This window comes from Paramisgurnus dabryanus, chromosome 1 (assembly GCF_030506205.2).
Source record: "Paramisgurnus dabryanus chromosome 1, PD_genome_1.1, whole genome shotgun sequence".
In the NCBI taxonomy this organism is placed as follows: domain Eukaryota; kingdom Metazoa; phylum Chordata; class Actinopteri; order Cypriniformes; family Cobitidae; genus Paramisgurnus; species Paramisgurnus dabryanus.
In genome coordinates, this window is record NC_133337.1 from 70,943,788 (window position 1) to 70,962,890 (window position 19,103).

At 44.7% G+C, this 19,103-nt stretch overlaps 1 protein-coding gene across 1 annotated transcript in view; it reads right to left on the reverse strand.

Annotated features, from left to right (window-relative positions):
- becn1 (beclin 1, autophagy related) overlaps window positions 1-19,103 on the reverse strand; it is a 521,809-nt gene that overhangs the window by 92,031 nt on the left and 410,675 nt on the right. The window lies entirely within an intron of this gene.

The following is a 19,103-nucleotide window of genomic DNA, read 5'->3' on the forward strand; positions in this document are numbered from 1 at the left end:
TGCAAAGATATCCATCTGGGCATTTTATAATGGCAGTCTATGGGAGATGTTGCTAGGGTGCCCAAAATTGTTGCTAGGGGCGTGGCTTAATAGCTCTGAGATGATCCTGAGAGACTGATTGGATGCCCGAGTGAAATGAGCCCACCCACCTAAATTGGCATCCCTTAATGATTACACTCTGAGTCACGAGTCAAACGGTCCAACCCCCGTGTCTCTACGATGTTCTGATGCGGAGATATAAGGCTTTGTTTACTCTGTTGCTAGGGTACTGTATTTGGTTGCTAGGGAAAAAATTGGCATCCCATAATGATTACACTCCGAGTCACGAGTCACACGGTCCAACCCCCGTGTCTCTACGATGTTCTGATGCCGAGAAATAAGGCTTTGTTTACTCTGTTGCTAGGGTACTGTATTTGGTTGCTAGGGAAAAAATTGGCATCCCATAATGATTACACTCTGAGTCATGAGTCAAACGGTCCAACCCCCGTGTCTCTACGATGTTCTGTTGCCGAGATATAAGGCTTTGTTTACTCTGTTGCTAGGGTACTGTATTTGGTTGCTAGGTAAAAAATTGGCATCCCATAATGATTACACTCTGAGTCACGAGTCAAACGGTCCAACCCCCGTGTCTCTACGATGTTCTGATGCCGAGATATAACTGTTTGAATTTTAAGTTGCTAGGGTGCTCAAAAGTGGTTGCTAGGGGCGTGGCTTAATACCTATGTAAGGATCCTGAGAGACTGATTGGGTGCCTGAGTAAAATGAGCCCACCCCCATGTCTCTGTGACAGTGTGATGCAAAGATATCCATCTGGGCATTTTATAATGGCAGTCTATGGGAGATGTTGCTAGGGTGCCCAAAATTGTTGCTAGGGGCGTGGCTTAATAGCTCTGGGATGATCCTGAGAGACTGATTGGATGCCCGAGTGAAATGAGCCCACCCACTTATCTCTATGACACTGTAAAGCAAAGATATCCCATCTGGAACTGTTTTATTCCCTTATATGGGCATGTTTCCTGCCCCATTATAAGTCAATGGGAATTTTTGGGTGCCTCTTACACCCCAGGGGTACAACTTACACCCCATTGTGATCCATGTTCTTACAGAGCCTACCACCCTCTTCAAATGTTGTAACCCACATGTTTCTATAAAATCCTCTAGCGGAGCTATGACCTGTCAAAGTTGGGCGCAAAGTTAAGTCAATGGGATTTTTCGGGTGGTTTTTTGCCCCCCTTTCAGAAATCCTGCACCCAATCCCTTATAAAAGTCATAGCACACCTCTCCTCAATAATCCGGTCGATTTGAGCCCTCTTTCGTGGGACTACGTTAAACCGTGCGGGACGAGTTACGCGCCGAAAAAGTGTCCAGAAAAAGAAGAATAATAATTATAAATAATAAGTATGAGCAATAGTAATAGTGATGCCTTGCATAAATGCAAGCACCACTAATAATAATAATAATAAGTATGCAAGATAGTAATAGTGATGCTTTGCATAAATGCAAGCACCACTAACTAGATAGGTACATTTCCTGAAGAAAATGTGAAGTGGTGCTTGCCGTGGCAAATTTCGGGGGACAATATAAGATTATACTCCAAGCCAAAAGTAAAACAATTCAACCCACATGTCTCTACGATATTCTGATGCGAAGATATAAGGCTTTGTTTATTCGGTTGCTAGGGTACTGTATTTGGTTGCTAGGGAGAAAATTGGCATCCACTAGTGATTACACTCCGAGTCACGAGTCAAACGGTCAAACCCCCGTGTCTCTACGATGTTCTGATGCGGAGATATAAGTCTTTGTTTACTCTGTTGCTAGGGTACTGTATTTGGTTGCTAGGGAAAAAATTGGCATCCACTAGTGATTACACTCCGAGATACGAGTCAAACGGTCCAACCCCCGTGTCTCTGCGATGTTCTGATGTGGAGATAAAAGGCTTTGTTTACTCTGTTGCTAGGGTAATGTATTTGGTTGCTAGGGAGAAAATTGGCATCCACTAGTGATTACACTCCGAGTCACGAGTCAAACGGTCCAAACCCCGTGTCTCTACGATGTTCTGATGCGGAGATATAAGGGTTTGTTTACTCTGTTGCTAGGGTACTGTATTTGGTTGCTAGGGAAAAAAATGGCATCCACTAGTGATTACCCTCCGAGTCACGAGTCAAACGGTCCAAACCCCATGTCTCTACGATGTTCTGATGCGGAGATATAAGGCTTTGTTTACTCTGTTGCTAGGGTACTGTATTTGGTTGCTAGGGAAAAAAATGGCATGCACTAGTGATTACCCTCCGAGTCATGAGTCAAACGGTCCAACCCCCATGTCTCTACGATGTTCTGATGTGGAGATATAAGGCTTTGTTTACTCTGTTGCTAGGGTACTGTATTTGGTTGCTAGGGGCGTGGCTTGGGAGTGGCCAATGATGTGCCCAGTGATTACACTCCGAGTCACAAGTAAAACGGTCCAACCCCCGTGTCTCTACGATGTTCTGATGCGGAGATATAAGGCTTTGTTTACTCTGTTGCTAGGGTACTGTATTTGGTTGCTAGGGGCGTGGCTTGGGAGTGGCCAATTATGTGCCCAGTGATTACACTCCGAGTCACAAGTAAAACGGTCCAACCCCCGTGTCTCTACGATGTTCTGATGCGGAGATATAAGGCTTTGTTTACTCTGTTGCTAGGGTACTGTATTTGGTTGTTAGGGGCGTGGCTTGGGAGTGGCCAATGATGTGCCCAGTGATTACACTCCGAGTCACAAGTAAAACGGTCCAACCCCCGTGTTTCTACGATGTTCTGATGCGGAGAAATAAGGATTTGTTTATTCGGTTGCTAGGGTGCTCCAATTTGGTTGCTAGGGGCGTGGCTTGGGAGTGGCCAATGATGCGGCCAGTGATTACCCTCCGAGTCACGAGTAAAACGGTCCAACCCCCGTGATTCTATGATGTTCTGATGCAGAGATATAAGGCTTTGTTTATTCGGTTGCTAGGGTGCTCATATTTGGTTGCTAGGGGCGTGGCTTGGGAGTGGCCAATGATGTCGCAAGTTATTACGCTCTGAGTCACAAGTAAAATGGTCCAACCCCACTGTCTCTACGATGTTCTGATGCGGAGAAATAAGGATTTGTTTATTCGGTTGCTAGGGTGCTCCAATTTGGTTGCTAGGGGCGTGGCTTGGGAGTGGCCATTGATGCGGCCAGTGATTACCCTCCGAGTCATGAGTAAAACGGTCCAACCCCCATGATTCCACGATGTTCTGATGTCGAGATATAACTTTTTGAATTTTATGTTGCTAGGGTGCTTAAAAGTGGTTGCTAGGGGCGTGGCTTAATAGCTCTGGGACTATCCTGATAAATTGATTGGATGGCTGAGTAAAATGAGCCCACCCCCATGTCTCTACGACATTGTAAAGCGAAGATATCCCATCTGGAACTTTTTTATTCCCTTATATGGGCATGTTTCCTGCCCCATTATAAGTCAATGGGAATTTTCGGGTGCCTCTTACACCCCAGGGGTGCAGCTTACACCCCAATGTGATGTATGTTCTTACAGAGTCTATCACCCTCTTCAAATGTTGTAACCTACATGTTTCTACAAAATCCTCAAACGGAGCTATGACCCGTCAAAGTTCGGCCCAATGTTAAGTCAATGGGATTTTTCGGTTGGTTTTTCGCCCCCCTTTCGAAAATCCTGCACCCGATCGCTTATAAAAGTCATAGCACACCTCTCCTTAATAATCCGGTCGATTTGAGCCCTCTTTCATGGGACTGTGGCAAACCGTGCGGGACGAGTTACGCGCCGAAAAAGTGTGCAGACATAAGAATAAGATATAATAATAATAATAAGTATGAGCAATAATAATAGTGATGCCTTGCATAAATGCAAGCACCACTAATAATAATAATAAGTATGAGCAATAATAATAGTGATGCCTTGCATAAATGCAAGCACCACTAATAATATCCCTGAGCAATAGTAATAGTGATGCTTTGCATAAATGCAAGCACCACTAACTAGATAGGTACATTTCCTGAAGAAAATGTGAGTGGTGCTTGCCGTGGCAAGTTTCGTGGGACAATTTATGATTATACTCCAAGCCAAAAGTCAAACGATCCAACCCCCGTGTCTCTACGATGTTCTGATGCGGAGATATAAGGCTTTGTTTACTCTGTTGCTAGGGTACTGTATTTGGTTGCTAGGGAAAAAAATGGCATCCACTAGTGATTACCCTCCGAGTCACGAGTCAAACGGTCCAACCCCTGTGTCTCTACGTTGTTCTGATGCGGAGATATAAGGCTTTGTTTACTCTGTTGCTAGGGTACTGTATTTGGTTGCTAGGGAAAAAAATTGCATCCACTAGTGATTACCCTCCGAGTCATGAGTCAAACGGTCCAACCCCCGTGTCTCTACGATGTTCTGATGCGGAGATATAAGGCTTTGTTTACTCTGTTGCTAGGGTACTGTATTTGGTTGCTAGGGAAAAAAATGGGATCCACTAGTGATTACCCTCCGAGTCACGAGTCAAACGGTCCAAACCCCATGTCTCTAAGATGTTCTGATGCGGAGATATAAGGCTTTGTTTACTCTGTTGCTAGGGTACTGTATTTGGTTGCTAGGGGCGTGGCTTGGGAGTGGCCAATGATGAGCCCAGTGATTACACTCCGAGTCACAAGTAAAACGGTCCAACCCCCGTGTCTCTACGATGTTCTGATGCGGAGATATAAGGCTTTGTTTACTCTGTTGCTAGGGTACTGTATTTGGTTGCTAGGGGGGTGGCTTGGGAGTGGCCAATGATGTGCCCAGTGATTACACTCCGAGTCACAAGTAAAACGGTCCAAACCCCGTGTCTCTACGATGTTCTGATGCGGAGATATAAGGCTTTGTTTATTCGGTTGCTAGGGTGCTCAAATTTGGTTGCTAGGGGCGTGGCTTAGAAGTGGCCAATGATGTGCCCAATTGTTACACCCCTAGTCACAAGTAAAACGGTCCAACCCCCGTGTCTCTAAGATGTTCTGATGCCGAGATATAACTGTTTGTATTTTATGTTGCTAGGGTGCTCAAAAGTGGTTGCTAGGGGCGTGGCTTAGTAAGTCTGTAAGGATCCTGAGAGACTGATTGGATGCCTGAGTAAAATGAGCCCACCCCCATGTCTCCATGACACTGTGGTGCGAAGATATCCATCTAGGCATTTTATAATGGCAGTCAATGGTATAGGTTGCTAGGGTGCCCAAAATGGTTGCTATGGTAACCTTACACCCCATTGTGGGGTACGTCCTGACAGAGTCTAGCACCCTTTTCAAATTTAGTAACCCACATGTTTCTATGAAATCCTGGCTCGGACCTATGACCCGTCAAAATTTTTGCAATGGTAAGTCTATGGGATTTTGCCCCATTGACTTTTCATTGGGACACTTTTGGGCACCTCTTACACCCCAGGGGTACAACTTACACCCCATTGTGATCTATGTTTTTACAGAGCCTACCACCCTCTTCAAATGTTGTAACCCACATGTTTCTACAAAATCCTCGAGCGGAGCTATGACCCATCAAAGTTGGGCCCAATGTTAAGTCAATGGGATTTTGGGGGTGGTTTTACGCCCCCCTTTCGGAAATCCTGCACCCGATCCCTTATAAAAGTCATAGCACACCTCTCCTCAATAATCCGGTCGATTTGAGCCCTCTTTCATGGGTCTACAACAAAGCGTGCGGGACGAGTTAATCGCCGAAAAAAGTGTCCGGATGTAAGAATAAAATATAATAATAACTAGATAGGTACATTTCCTGAAGAAAATGTGAGTGGTGCTTGCCGTGGCAAAATTCTGGGGACCATATATGATTATACTCCAAGCCAAAAGTAAAACGATCCAACTCCCGTGTCTCTACGATGTTCTGATGCCGAGATATAAGGCTTTGTTTACTCTGTTGCTAGGGTACTGTATTTGGTTGCTAGGGAAAAAAATTGCATCCCATAGTGATTACACTCTGAGTCACGAGTCAAATGGTCCAACCCCCGTGTCTCTACGATGTTCTGATGCGGAGATATAAGGCTTTGTTTACTCTGTTGCTAGGGTACTGTATTTGGTTGCTAGGTAAAAATTGGCATCCCATAGTGATTACACGCCGAGTCATAAGTCAAACGGTCCAACCCCCGTGTCTCTACGATGTTCTGATGCCGAGATATAAGGCTTTGTTTACTCTGTTGCTAGGGTACTGTATTTGGTTGCTAGGGAAAAAATTGGCATCCCATAGTGATTACACTCTGAGTCACAAGTCAAATGGTCCAACCCCCGTGTCTCTACGATGTTCTGATGCGGAGATATAAGGCTTTGTTTACTCTGTTGCTAGGGTACTGTATTTGGTTGCTAGGGAAAAAAATGGCATCCCATAGTGATTACACTCTGAGTCACGAGTCAAACGGTCCAACCCCCGTGTCTCTACGATGTTCTGATGCGGAGATATAAGGCTTTGTTTACTCTGTTGCTAGGGTACTGTATTTGGTTGCTAGGGAAAAAATTGTCATCCCATAATGATTACACTCCGAGTCACGAGTCAAACGGTCCAACCCCCGTGTGTCTACGATGTTCTGATGCGGAGATATAAGGCTTTGTTTACTCTGTTGCTAGGGTACTGTATTTGGTTGCTAGGGAAAAAATTGGCAACCCATAATGATTACACTCCGAGTCACAAGTCAAACGGTCCAACCCCCGTGTCTCTACGATGTTCTGATGCGGAGATATAAGGCTTTGTTTACTCTGTTGCTAGGGTACTGTATTTGGTTGCTAGGGAAAAAAATTGGCATCCCATAATGATTACACTCCGAGTCACGAGTCAAACGGTCCAACCCCTGTGTCTCTACGATGTTCTGATGCGGAGATATAAGGCTTTGTTTACTTTGTTGCTAGGGTACTGTATTTGGTTGCTAGGGAAAAAATTGGCATCCCATAATGATTACACTCTGAGTCATGAGTCAAACGGTCCAACCCCCGTGTCTCTACGATGTTCAGATGCCGAGATATAACTGTTTGAATTTTGTGTTGCTAGGGTGCTCAAAAGTGGTTGCTAGGGGCGTGGCTTATACCTATGTAAGTATCCTGAGAGACTGATTGGATGCCTGAGTAAAATGAGCCCACCCCCATGTCTCTATGACACTGTGGTGCAAAGATATCCATCTGGGCATTTTATAATGGCAGTCTATGGGAGATGTTGCTAGGGTGCCCAAAATTGTTGCTAGGGGCGTGGCTTAATAGCTCTGGGATGATCCTGAGAGACTGATTGGATGCCCGAGTAAAATGAGCCCACCCACTTATCTCTACGACACTGTAAAGCAAAGATATCCCATCTGGAACTGTTTTATTCCCTTATATGGACATGTTTCCTGCCTCATTATAAGTCAATGGGAATTTTCGGGTGCCTCTTACACCCCAGGGGTACAACTTACACCCCATTGTGATGTATGTTCTTACAGAGTCTACCCCCCTCTTCAAATGTTATAACCCACATGTTTCTACAAAATCCTCCAGCGGAGCTATGACCCGTCAAAGTTGGGCGCAATGTTAAGTCAATGGGATTTTTCGGGTGGTTTTTCGCCCCCCTTTCGGAAATCCTGCACCCGATCGCTTATAAAAGTCATAGCAGACGTGTCCTCAACAAGCCGGTCGTTTTGAGCCCTGTTTCATTGGTCTACGACAAACCGTGCGGGACGAGTTACGCGCCGAAAAAGTGTCCAGATATAAGAATAAATAAATAAATAATAATAAGTATGAGCAATAATAATAGTGATGCCTTGCATAAATGCAAGCACCACTAATAATAATAATAAGTATGCAAGATAGTAATAGTGATGCTTTGCATAAATGCAAGCACCACTAACTAGATAGGTACATTTCCTGAAGAAAATGTGAAGTGGTGCTTGCCGTGGCAAATTTCGGGGGACAATATATGATTATACTCCAAGCCAAAAGTAAAACAATTCAACCCACATGTCTCTACGATATTCTGATGCGAAGATATAAGGCTTTGTTTATTCGGTTGCTAGGGTACTGTATTTGGTTGCTAGGGAGAAAATTGGCATCCACTAGTGATTACACTCCGAGTCACGAGTCAAACGGTCAAACCCCCGTGTCTCTACGATGTTCTGATGCGGAGATATAAGGCTTTGTTTACTCTGTTGCTAGGGTACTGTATTTGGTTGCTAGGGGAAAAAATGGCATCCACTAGTGATTACACTCCGAGTCACGAGTCAAACGGTCCAACCCCCGTGTCTCTACGATGTTCTGATGCGGAGATATAAGGCTTTGTTTACTCTGTTGCTAGGGTACTGTATTTGGTTGCTAGGAGCGTGGCTTGGGAGTGGCCAATGATGTGCCCAGTGATTACACTCCGAGTCACAAGTAAAACGGTCCAGCCCCCGTGACTCTACGATGTTCTGATGCGGAGATATAAGGCTTTGTTTACTCTGTTGCTAGGGTACTGTATTTGGTTGCTAGGGGCGTGGCTTGGGAGTGGCCAATTATGTGCCCAGTGATTACACTCCGAGTCACAAGTAAAACGGTCCAACCCCCGTGTCTCTGCGATGTTCTGATGCGGAGATATAAGGCTTTGTTTACTCTGTTGCTAGGGTACTGTATTTGGTTGCTAGGGGCGTGGCTTGGGAGTGGCCAATTATGTGCCCAGTGATTACACTCCGAGTCACAAGTAAAACGGTCCAACCCCCGTGTCTCTACGATGTTCTGATGCGGAGATATAAGGCTTTGTTTACTCTGTTGCTAGGGTACTGTATTTGGTTGCTAGGGGCGTGGCTTGGGAGTGGCCAATGATGTGACCAATTGTTACACCCCTAGTCACAAGTAAAACGGTCCAACCCCCGTGTCTCTACGATGTTCTGATGCCGAGATATAACTGTTTGTATTTTATGTTGCTAGGGTGCTCAAAAGTGGTTGCTAGGGGCGTGGCTTAGTAAGTCTGTAAGGATCCTGAGAGACTGATTGGATGCCTGAGTAAAATGAGCCCACCCCCATGTCTCTATGACACTGTGGTGCAAAGATATCCATCCGGGCATTTTATAATGGCAGTCTATGGTATAGGTTGCTAGGGTGCCCAAAATGGTTGCTATGGTAACCTTACACCCCATTGTGGGGGACGTCCTGACAGAGTCTAGCACCCTCTTCAAATGTAGTAACCCACATGTTTCTATGAAATCCTGGCTCGGACCTATGACCCGTCAAAATTTTTGCAATGGTAAGTCTATGGGATTTTGCCCCATTGACTTTTCATTGGGGCACTTTTGGGCACCTCTTACACCCCAGGGGTACAACTTACACCCCATTGTGATTCATGTTCTTACAGAGCCTACCACCCTCTTCAAATGTTGTAACCCACATGTTTCTACAAAATCCACAAGCGGAGCTATGACTCGTCAAAGTTGAGCGCAATGTTAGGTCAAAGGGATTTTTTGGGTGGTTTTTCGCCCCCCTTTCGGAAATCCTGCACCCGATCGCTTATAAAAGTCATAGCACACCTCTCCTCAATAAGCCGGTCGATTTAAGCCCTAATTTATGGGTCTACGACAAAGCGTGCGGGACGAGTTACGCGCCGAAAAAGTGTCCAGAAAAAGAAGAATAATAACTAGATAGGTACATTTCCTGAAGAAAATGTGAGTGGTGCTTGCCGTGGCAAAATTCAAGGGACAATTTATGATTATACTCCATGCCAAAAGTAAAACGGTCCAACCCCCGTGTCTCTACGATGTTCTGATGCAGAGATATAAGGCTTTGTTTACTCTGTTGCTAGGGTACTGTATTTGGTTGCTAGAGAAAAAAAATGGCATCCACTAGTGATTACCCTCCGAGTCACGAGTCAAACGGTCCAAACCCCGTGTCTCTACAATGTTCTGATGCGGAGATATAAGGCTTTGTTTAATCTGTTGCTAGGGTCCTGCATTTGGTTGCTAGGGAAAAAAATGGCATCCACTAGTGATTACCCTCCGAGTCACGAGTCAAACGGTCCAGCCCCCGTGTCTCTACGATGTTCTGATGCGGAGATATAAGGCTTTGTTTACTCTGTTGCTAGGGTACTATATTTGGTTGCTAGGGAAAAAAATGGCATCCACTAGTGATTACCCTCCGAGTCACGAGTCAAACGGTCCAAACCCCATGTCTCTACGATGTTCTGATGCGGAGATATAAGGCTTTGTTTACTCTGTTGCTATGGTACTGTATTTGGTTGCTAGGGAAAAAAATGGCATCCACTAGTGATTACCCTCCGAGTCATGAGTCAAACGGTCCAACCCCCATGTCTCTACGATGTTCTGATGTGGAGATATAAGGCTTTGTTTACTCTGTTGCTAGGGTACTGCATTTGGTTGCTAGGGGCGTGGCTTGGGAGTGGCCAATGATGTGCCCAGTGATTACACTCCGAGTCACAAGTAAAACGGTCCAACCCCCGTGTCTCTACGATGTTCTGATGCGGAGATATAAGGCTTTGTTTACTCTGTTGCTAGGGTACTGTATTTGGTTGCTAGGGGCGTGGCTTGGGAGTGGCCAATTATGTGCCCAGTGATTACACTCCGAGTCACAAGTAAAACGGTCCAACCCCCGTGTCTCTACGATGTTCTGATGCGGAGATATAAGGCTTTGTTTACTCTGTTGCTAGGGTACTGTATTTGGTTGCTAGGGAAAAAATGGCATCCACTAGTGATTACCCTCCGAGTCATGAGTCAAACGGTCCAACCCCCATGTCTCTACGATGTTCTGATGCGGAGATATAAGGCTTTGTTTACTCTGTTGCTAGGGTACTGTATTTGGTTGCTAGGGAAAAAAATGGCATCCACTAGTGATTACCCTCCGAGTCATGAGTCAAACGGTCCAACCCCCATGTCTCTACGATGTTCTGATGTGGAGATATAAGGCTTTGTTTACTCTGTTGCTAGGGTACTGTATTTGGTTGCTAGGGGCGTGGCTTGGGAGTGGCCAATGATGTGCCCAGTGATTACACTCCGAGTCACAAGTAAAACGGTCCAACCCCCGTGTCTCTACGATGTTCTGATGCGGAGATATAAGGCTTTGTTTACTCTGTTGCTAGGGTACTGTATTTGGTTGCTAGGGGCGTGGCTTGGGAGTGGCCAATTATGTGCCCAGTGATTACACTCCGAGTCACAAATAAAACGGTCCAACCCCCGTGTCTCTACGATGTTCTGATGCGGAGATATAAGGCTTTGTTTATTCGGTTGCTAGGGTGCTCAAATTTGGTTGCTAGGGGCGTGGCTTGGGAGTGGCCAATGATGTGCCCAATTGTTACACCCCTAGTCACAAGTAAAACGGTCCAACCCCCGTGTCTCTACGATGTTCTGATGCCGAGATATAACTGTTTGTATTTTATGTTGCTAGGGTGCTCAAAAGTGGTTGCTAGGGGCGTGGCTTAGTAAGTCTGTAAGGATCCTGAGAGACTGATTGGATGCCTGAGTAAAATGAGCCCACCCCCATGTCTCTATGACACTGTGGTGCGAAGATATCCATCTAGGCATTTTATAATGGCAGTCAATGGTATAGGTTGCTAGGGTGCCCAAAATGGTTGCTATGGTAACCTTACACCCCATTGTGGGGTACGTCCTGAAAGAGTCTAGCACCCTTTTCAAATTTAGTAACCCACATGTTTCTATGAAATCCTGGCTCGGACCTATGACCCGTCAAAATTTTTGCAATGGTAAGTCTATGGGATTTTGCCCCATTGACTTTTCATTGGGACACTTTTGGGCACCTCTTACACCCCAGGGGTACAACTTACACCCCATTGTGATCTATGTTTTTACAGAGCCTACCACCCTCTTCAAATGTTGTAACCCACATGTTTCTACAAAATCCATGAGCGGAGCTATGACCCATCAAAGTTGGGCCCAATGTTAAGTCAATGGAATTTTTGGGGTGGTTATACGCCCCCCTTTCGGAAATCCTGCACCCGATCCCTTATAAAAGTCATAGCACACCTCTCCTCAATAATCCGGTCGATTTGAGCCCTCTTTCATGGGTCTACAACAAAGCGTGCGGGACGAGTTAATCGCCGAAAAAAGTGTCCGGATGTAAGAATAAAATATAATAATAATAACTAGATAGGTACATTTCCTGAAGAAAATGTGAGTGGTGCTTGCCGTGGCAAGTTTCGTGGGACAATTTATGATTATACTCCAAGCCAAAAGTCAAACGATCCATCCCCCGTGTCTCTACGATGTTCTGATGCGGAGATATAAGGCTTTGTTTACTCTGTTGCTAGGGTACTGTATTTGGTTGCTAGGGAAAAAATGGCATCCACTAGTGATTACCCTCCGAGTCCGAGTCAAACGGTCCAACCCCCGTGTCTCTACGATGTTCTGATGCGGAGATATAAGGCTTTGTTTACTCTGTTGCTAGGGTACTGTATTTGGTTGCTAGGGAAAAAATTGCATCCACTAGTGATTACCCTCCGAGTCATGAGTCAAACGGTCCAACCCCCGTGTCTCTACGATGTTCTGATGCGGAGATATAAGGCTTTGTTTACTCTGTTGCTAGGGTACTGTATTTGGTTGCTAGGGAAAAAAATGGGATCCACTAGTGATTACCCTCCGAGTCACGAGTCAAACGGTCCAAACCCCATGTCTCTACGATGTTCTGATGTGGAGATATAAAGCTTTGTTTACTCTGTTGCTAGGGTACTGTATTTGGTTGCTAGGGGCGTGGCTTGGGAGTGGCCAATGATGAGCCCAGTGATTACACTCCGAGTCACAAGTAAAACGGTCCAACCTCCGTGTCTGTACGATGTTCTGATGCGGAGATATAAGGCATTGTTTACTCTGTTGCTAGGGTACTGTATTTGGTTGCTAGGGGCGTGGCTTGGGAGTGGCCAATGATGTGCCCAGTGATTACACTCCGAGTCACAAGTAAAACGGTCCAACCCCCGTGTCTCTACGATGTTCTGATGTGGAGATATAAGGCTTTGTTTACTCTGTTGCTAGGGTACTGTATTTGGTTGCTAGGGGCGTGGCCAATGATGTGCCCAGTGATTACACTCCGAGTCACAAGTAAAACGGTCCAAACCCCGTGTCTCTACGATGTTCTGATGCGGAGATATAAGGCTTTGTTTATTCGGTTGCTAGGGTGCTCAAATTTGGTTGCTAGGGGCGTGGCTTGGGAGTGGCCAATGATGTGCCCAATTGTTACACCCCTAGTCACAAGTAAAACGGTCCAACCCCCGTGTCTCTAAGATGTTCTGATGCCGAGATATAACTGTTTGTATTTTATGTTGCTAGGGTGCTCAAAAGTGGTTGCTAGGGGCGTGGCTTAGTAAGTCTGTAAGGATCCTGAGAGACTGATTGGATGCCTGAGTAAAATGAGCCCACCCCCATGTCTCTATGACACTGTGTTGCGAAGATATCCATCTAGGCATTTTATAATGGCAGTCAATGGTATAGGTTGCTAGGATGCCCAAAATGGTTGCTATGGTAACCTTACACCCCATTGTGGGGTACGTCCTGACAGAGTCTAGCACCCTTTTCAAATTTAGTAACCCACATGTTTCTATGAAATCCTGGCTCGGACCTATGACCCGTCAAAATTTTTGCAATGGTAAGTCTATGGGATTTTGCCCCATTGACTTTTCATTGGGACACTTTTGGGCACCTCTTACACCCCAGGGGTACAACTTACACCCCATTGTGATCTATGTTTTTACAGAGCCTACCACCCTCTTCAAATGTTGTAACCCACATGTTTCTACAAAATCCACGAGCGGAGCTATGACCCATCAAAGTTGGGCCCAATGTTAAGTCAATGGGATTTTTGGGGTGGTTTTACGCCCCCCTTTCGGAAATCCTGCACCCGATCCCTTATAAAAGTCATAGCACACCTCTCCTCAATAATCCGGTCGATTTGAGCCCTCTTTCATGGGTCTACAACAAAGCGTGCGGGACGAGTTAATCGCCGGAAAAAGTGTCCGGATGTAAGAATAAAATATAATAATAACTAGATAGGTACATTTCCTGAAGAAAATGTGAAGTGGTGCTTGCCGTGGCAAATTTCGGGGGACAATATATGATTATACTCCAAGCCAAAAGTAAAACAATTCAACCCACATGTCTCTACGATATTCTGATGCGAAGATATAAGGCTTTGTTTATTCGGTTGCTAGGGTACTGTATTTGGTTGCTAGGGAAAAAATTGGCATCCACTAGTGATTACACTCCGAGTCACGAGTCAAACGGTCAAACCCCCGTGTCTCTACGATGTTCTGATGCGGAGATATAAGGCTTTGTTTACTCTGTTGCTAGGGTACTGTATTTGGTTGCTAGGGAAAAAATTGGCATCCACTAGTGATTACACTCCAAGATACGAGTCAAACGGTCCAACCCCCGTGTCTCTGCGATGTTCTGATGTGGAGATAAAAGGCTTTGTTTACTCTGTTGCTAGGGTACTGTATTTGGTTGCTAGGGGAAAAAATGGCATCCACTAGTGATTACCCTCCGAGTTACGAGTCAAATGGTCCAACCCCCGTGTCTCTACGATGTTCTGATGCGGAGATATAAGGCTTTGTTTACTCTGTTGCTAGGGTACTGTATTTGGTTGCTAGGGAAAAAAATGGCATCCACTAGTGATTACCCTCCGAGTCATGAGTCAAACGGTCCAACCCCCGTGTCTCTACGATGTTCTGATGCGGAGATATAAGGCTTTGTTTACTCTGTTGCTAGGGTACTGTATTTGGTTGCTAGGGAAAAAAATGGCATCCACTAGTGATTACCCTCCGAGTCACGAGTCAAACGGTCCAAACCCCATGTCTCTACGATGTTCTGATGCGGAGATATAAGGCTTTGTTTACTCTGTTGCTAGGGTACTGTATTTGGTTGCTAGGGAAAAAAATGGCATCCACTAGTGATTACCCTCCGAGTCACGAGTCAAACGGTCCAACCCCCGTGTCTCTACGATGTTCTGATGCGGAGATATAAGGCTTTGTTTACTCTGTTGCTAGGGTACTGTATTTGGTTGCTAGGGGCATGGCTTGGGAGTGGCCAATGATGTGCCCAGTGATTACACTCCGAGTCACAAGTAAAACGGTCCAACCCCCGTGTCTCTACGATGTTCTGATGCGGAGATATAAGGCTTTGTTTACTCTGTTGCTAGGGTACTGTATTTGGTTGCTAGGGGCGTGGCTTGGGAGTGGCCAATTATGTGCCCAGTGATTACACTCCGAGTCACAAGTAAAACGGTCCAACCCCCGTGTCTCTACGATGTTCTGATGCGGATATATAAGGCTTTGTTTACTCTGTTGCTAGGGTACTGTATTTGGTTGCTAGGGGCGTGGCTTGGGAGTGGCCAATGATGTGCCCAGTGATTAAACTCCGAGTCACAAGTAAAACGGTCCAAACCCAGTGTCTCTACGATGTTCTGATGCGGAGATATAAGGCTTTGTTTATTCGGTTGCTAGGGTGCTCAAATTTGGTTGCTAGGGGCGTGGCTTGGGAGTGGCCAATGATGTGCCCAATTGTTACACCCCTAGTCACAAGTAAAACGGTCCAACCCCCGTGTCTCTACGATGTTCTGATGCCGAGATATAACTGTTTGTATTTTATGTTGCTAGGGTGCTCAAAAGTGGTTGCTAGGGGCGTGGCTTAGTAAGTCTGTAAGGATCCTGAGAGACTGATTGGATGCCTGAGTAAAATGAGCCCACCCCCATGTCTCTATGACACTGTGGTGCAAAGATATCCATCCGGGCATTTTATAATGGCAGTCTATGGTATAGGTTGCTAGGGTGCCCAAAATGGTTGCTATGGTAACCTTACACCCCATTGTGGGGGACGTCCTGACAGAGTCTAGCACCCTCTTCAAATTTAGTAACCCACATGTTTCTATGAAATCCTCGCTCGTACCTATGACCCGTCAAAGTTTTTGCAATGTTAAGTCTATGGGATTTTGCCCCATTGACTTTTCATTGGGGCACTTTTGGGCACCTCTTACACCCCAGGGGTACAACTTACACCCCATTGTGATCCATGTTCTTACAGAGCCTACCACCCTCTTCAAATGTTGTAACCCACATGTTTCTACAAAATCCTCGAGCGGAGCTATGACTCGTCAAAGTTGGGCGCAATGTTAAGTCAATGGGATTTTTTGGGTGGTTTTTCGCCCCCCTTTCGGAAATCCTGCACCCGATCGCTTATAAAAGTCATAGCACACCTCTCCTCAATAAGCCGGTCGATTTGAGCCCTAATTTATGGGTCTACGACAAACCGTGTGGGACGAGTTACGCGCCGAAAAAGTGTGCAGACATAAGAATAATAAGATATAATAATAATAATAATAATAAGTATGAGCAATAATAATAGTGATGCCTTGCATAAATGCAAGCACCACTAATAATAATATCCCTGAGCAATAGTAATAGTGATGCTTTGCATAAATGCAAGCACCACTAATAATATCCCTGAGCAATAGTAATAGTGATGCTTTGCATAAATGCAAGCACCACTAACTAGATAGGTACATTTCCTGAAGAAAATGTGAGTGGTGCTTGCCATGGCAAAATTCTGGGGAACATATATGATTATACTCCAAGCCAAAAGTAAAACGATCCAACTCCTGTGTCTCTACGATGTTCTGATGCTGAGATATAAGGCTTTGTTTACTCTGTTGCTAGGTTACTGTATTTGGTTGCTAGGGAAAAAATTGGCATCCCATAATGATTACACTCTGAGTCACGAGTCAAACGGTCCAACCCCCGTGTCTCTACGATGTTCTGATGCTGAGATATAAGGCTTTGTTTACTCTGTTGCTAGAGTACTGTATTTGGTTGCTAGGGAAAAAATTGGCATCCCATAATGATTACACTCTGAGTCACGAGTCAAACGGTCCAACCCCCGTGTCTCTACGATGTTCTGATGCTGAGATATAAGGCTTTGTTTACTCTGTTGCTAGGGTACTGTATTTGGTTGCTAGGGAAAAAATTGGCATCCCATAGTGATTACACTCTGAGTCACGAGTCAAACGGTCCAACCCCCGTGTCTCTACGATGTTCTGATGCGGAGATATAAGGCTTTGTTTAATCTGTTGCTAGGGTACTGTATTTGGTTGCTAGGGAAAATATTGGCATCCCATAATGATTACACTCCGAGTCACGAGTCAAACGGTCCAACCCCCGTGTCTCTACGATGTTCTGATGAGGAGATATAAGGCTTTGTTTACTCTGTTGCTAGGGTACTGTATTTGGTTGCTAGGGAAAAAATTGGCATCCCATAGTGATTACACTCCGAGTCACGAATCAAACGGTCCAACCCCCGTGTCTCTACAATGTTCGGATGCCGAGATATAACTGTTTGAATTTTATGTTGCTAGGGTGCTCAAAAGTGGTTGCTAGGGGCGTGGCTTAATACCTATGTAAGGATCCTGAGAGACTGATTGGATGCCTGAGTAAAATGAGCCCACCCCCATGTCTCTATGTCACTGTGGCGCAAAGATATCCATCTGGGCATTTTATAATGGCAGTCTATAGGAGATGTTGCTAGGGTGCCCAAAATTGTTGCTAGGGGCGTGGCCTAATAGCTCTGGGATGATCCTGAGAGACTGATTGGATGCCCGAGTAAAATGAGCCCACCCACTTATCTCTACGACACTGTAAAGCAAAGATATTCCATATGGAACTGTTTTATTCCCTTATATGGGCATGTTTCCTGCCCCATTATAAGTCAATGGGAATTTTCGGGCGCCTCTTACACCCCACGGGTACAACTTACACCCTAATGTGATGTATGTTCTTACAGAGCTTACCACCCTCTTCAAATGTTGTAACCCACACGTTTCTACAAAATCCTTGAGCGGAGCTATGACCCATCAAATTTGGCCGCAATGTTAAGTCAATGGGATTTTTTGGGTGGTTTTTCGCCCCCCTTTCGAAAATCTTGCACCCGATCGCTTATAAAAGTCATAGCAGACGTGTCCTCAATAAGCCGGTCGTTTTGAGCCCTGTTTCATTGGTCTACGACAAACCGTGCGGGACGAGTTACGCGCCGAAAAAGTGTCCAGATATAAGAATAAATAAATAATAATAAGTATGGGGAATAATAATAGTGATGCCTTGCATAAATGCAAGCACCACTAATAATAATTTTTGGAATAGTAATAGTGATGCCTTGCATAAATGCAAGCACCACTAATAATAAGTATGCAAGATAATAATAGTGATGCCTTGCATAAATGCAAGCACCACTAATAATAATAATAATAAAAAGTATGAGCAATAATAATAGTGATGCCTTGCATAAATGCAAGCACCACTAATAAGTATGCAAGATAGTAATAGTGATGCCTTGCATAAATGCAAGCACCACTAATAAGTATGGGGAATAATAATAGTGATGCCTTGCATAAATGCAAGCACCACTAATAATAAGTATGAGCAATAATAATAGTGATGCCTTGCATAAATGCAAGCACCACTAATAATAAGCTTAGATCGAAGAACAGTATGTTGGCTTTGTCAAGCCAACATAAAAATATCCCTGAGCAATAATAAAAGTGATGCTTTGCATAAATGCAAGCACCACTAATAAGTATGCAAGATAGTAATAGTGATGCCTTGCATAAATGCAAGCACCACTAATAATAATAAGCTTAGATCGAAGAACAGTATGTTGGCTTTGTCAAGCCAACATAATAAGTTTAAGTGCAACAACAGTATGTTGGCTTTCTCAAGCCAACATAATTATGTTATCAATAATTATGCGTCATTTCATGTTTTAATGATAATAACTGTTTTCGTTCACGTCCATTTCTAATCTTGAACTTACAAGACGAGCACACAAGTTAAAATGTGTTTATTTATTTGTTAAGAAGAAAACAGATGAACAGAGACAATGCAATTTCAAAACTCTTCACACAGTCAGCGAAACAGAAGTCAGTGCAGACCAAACTGTGAACCATTTTTCATTGCTTTCAGACAAAATGCATTCCGTGACCACACTTCTCAAAATTCAGGAACTCTTTTGCACTATATATTTCACTTTTTGGTAAGGTGTTAAAGTAGCTTTCTTCTCTGGCCAACTTTGAGGGGCAGCGCTGCCGCCACTGCACTGGACTGAAATCATAACAATAGGCTACA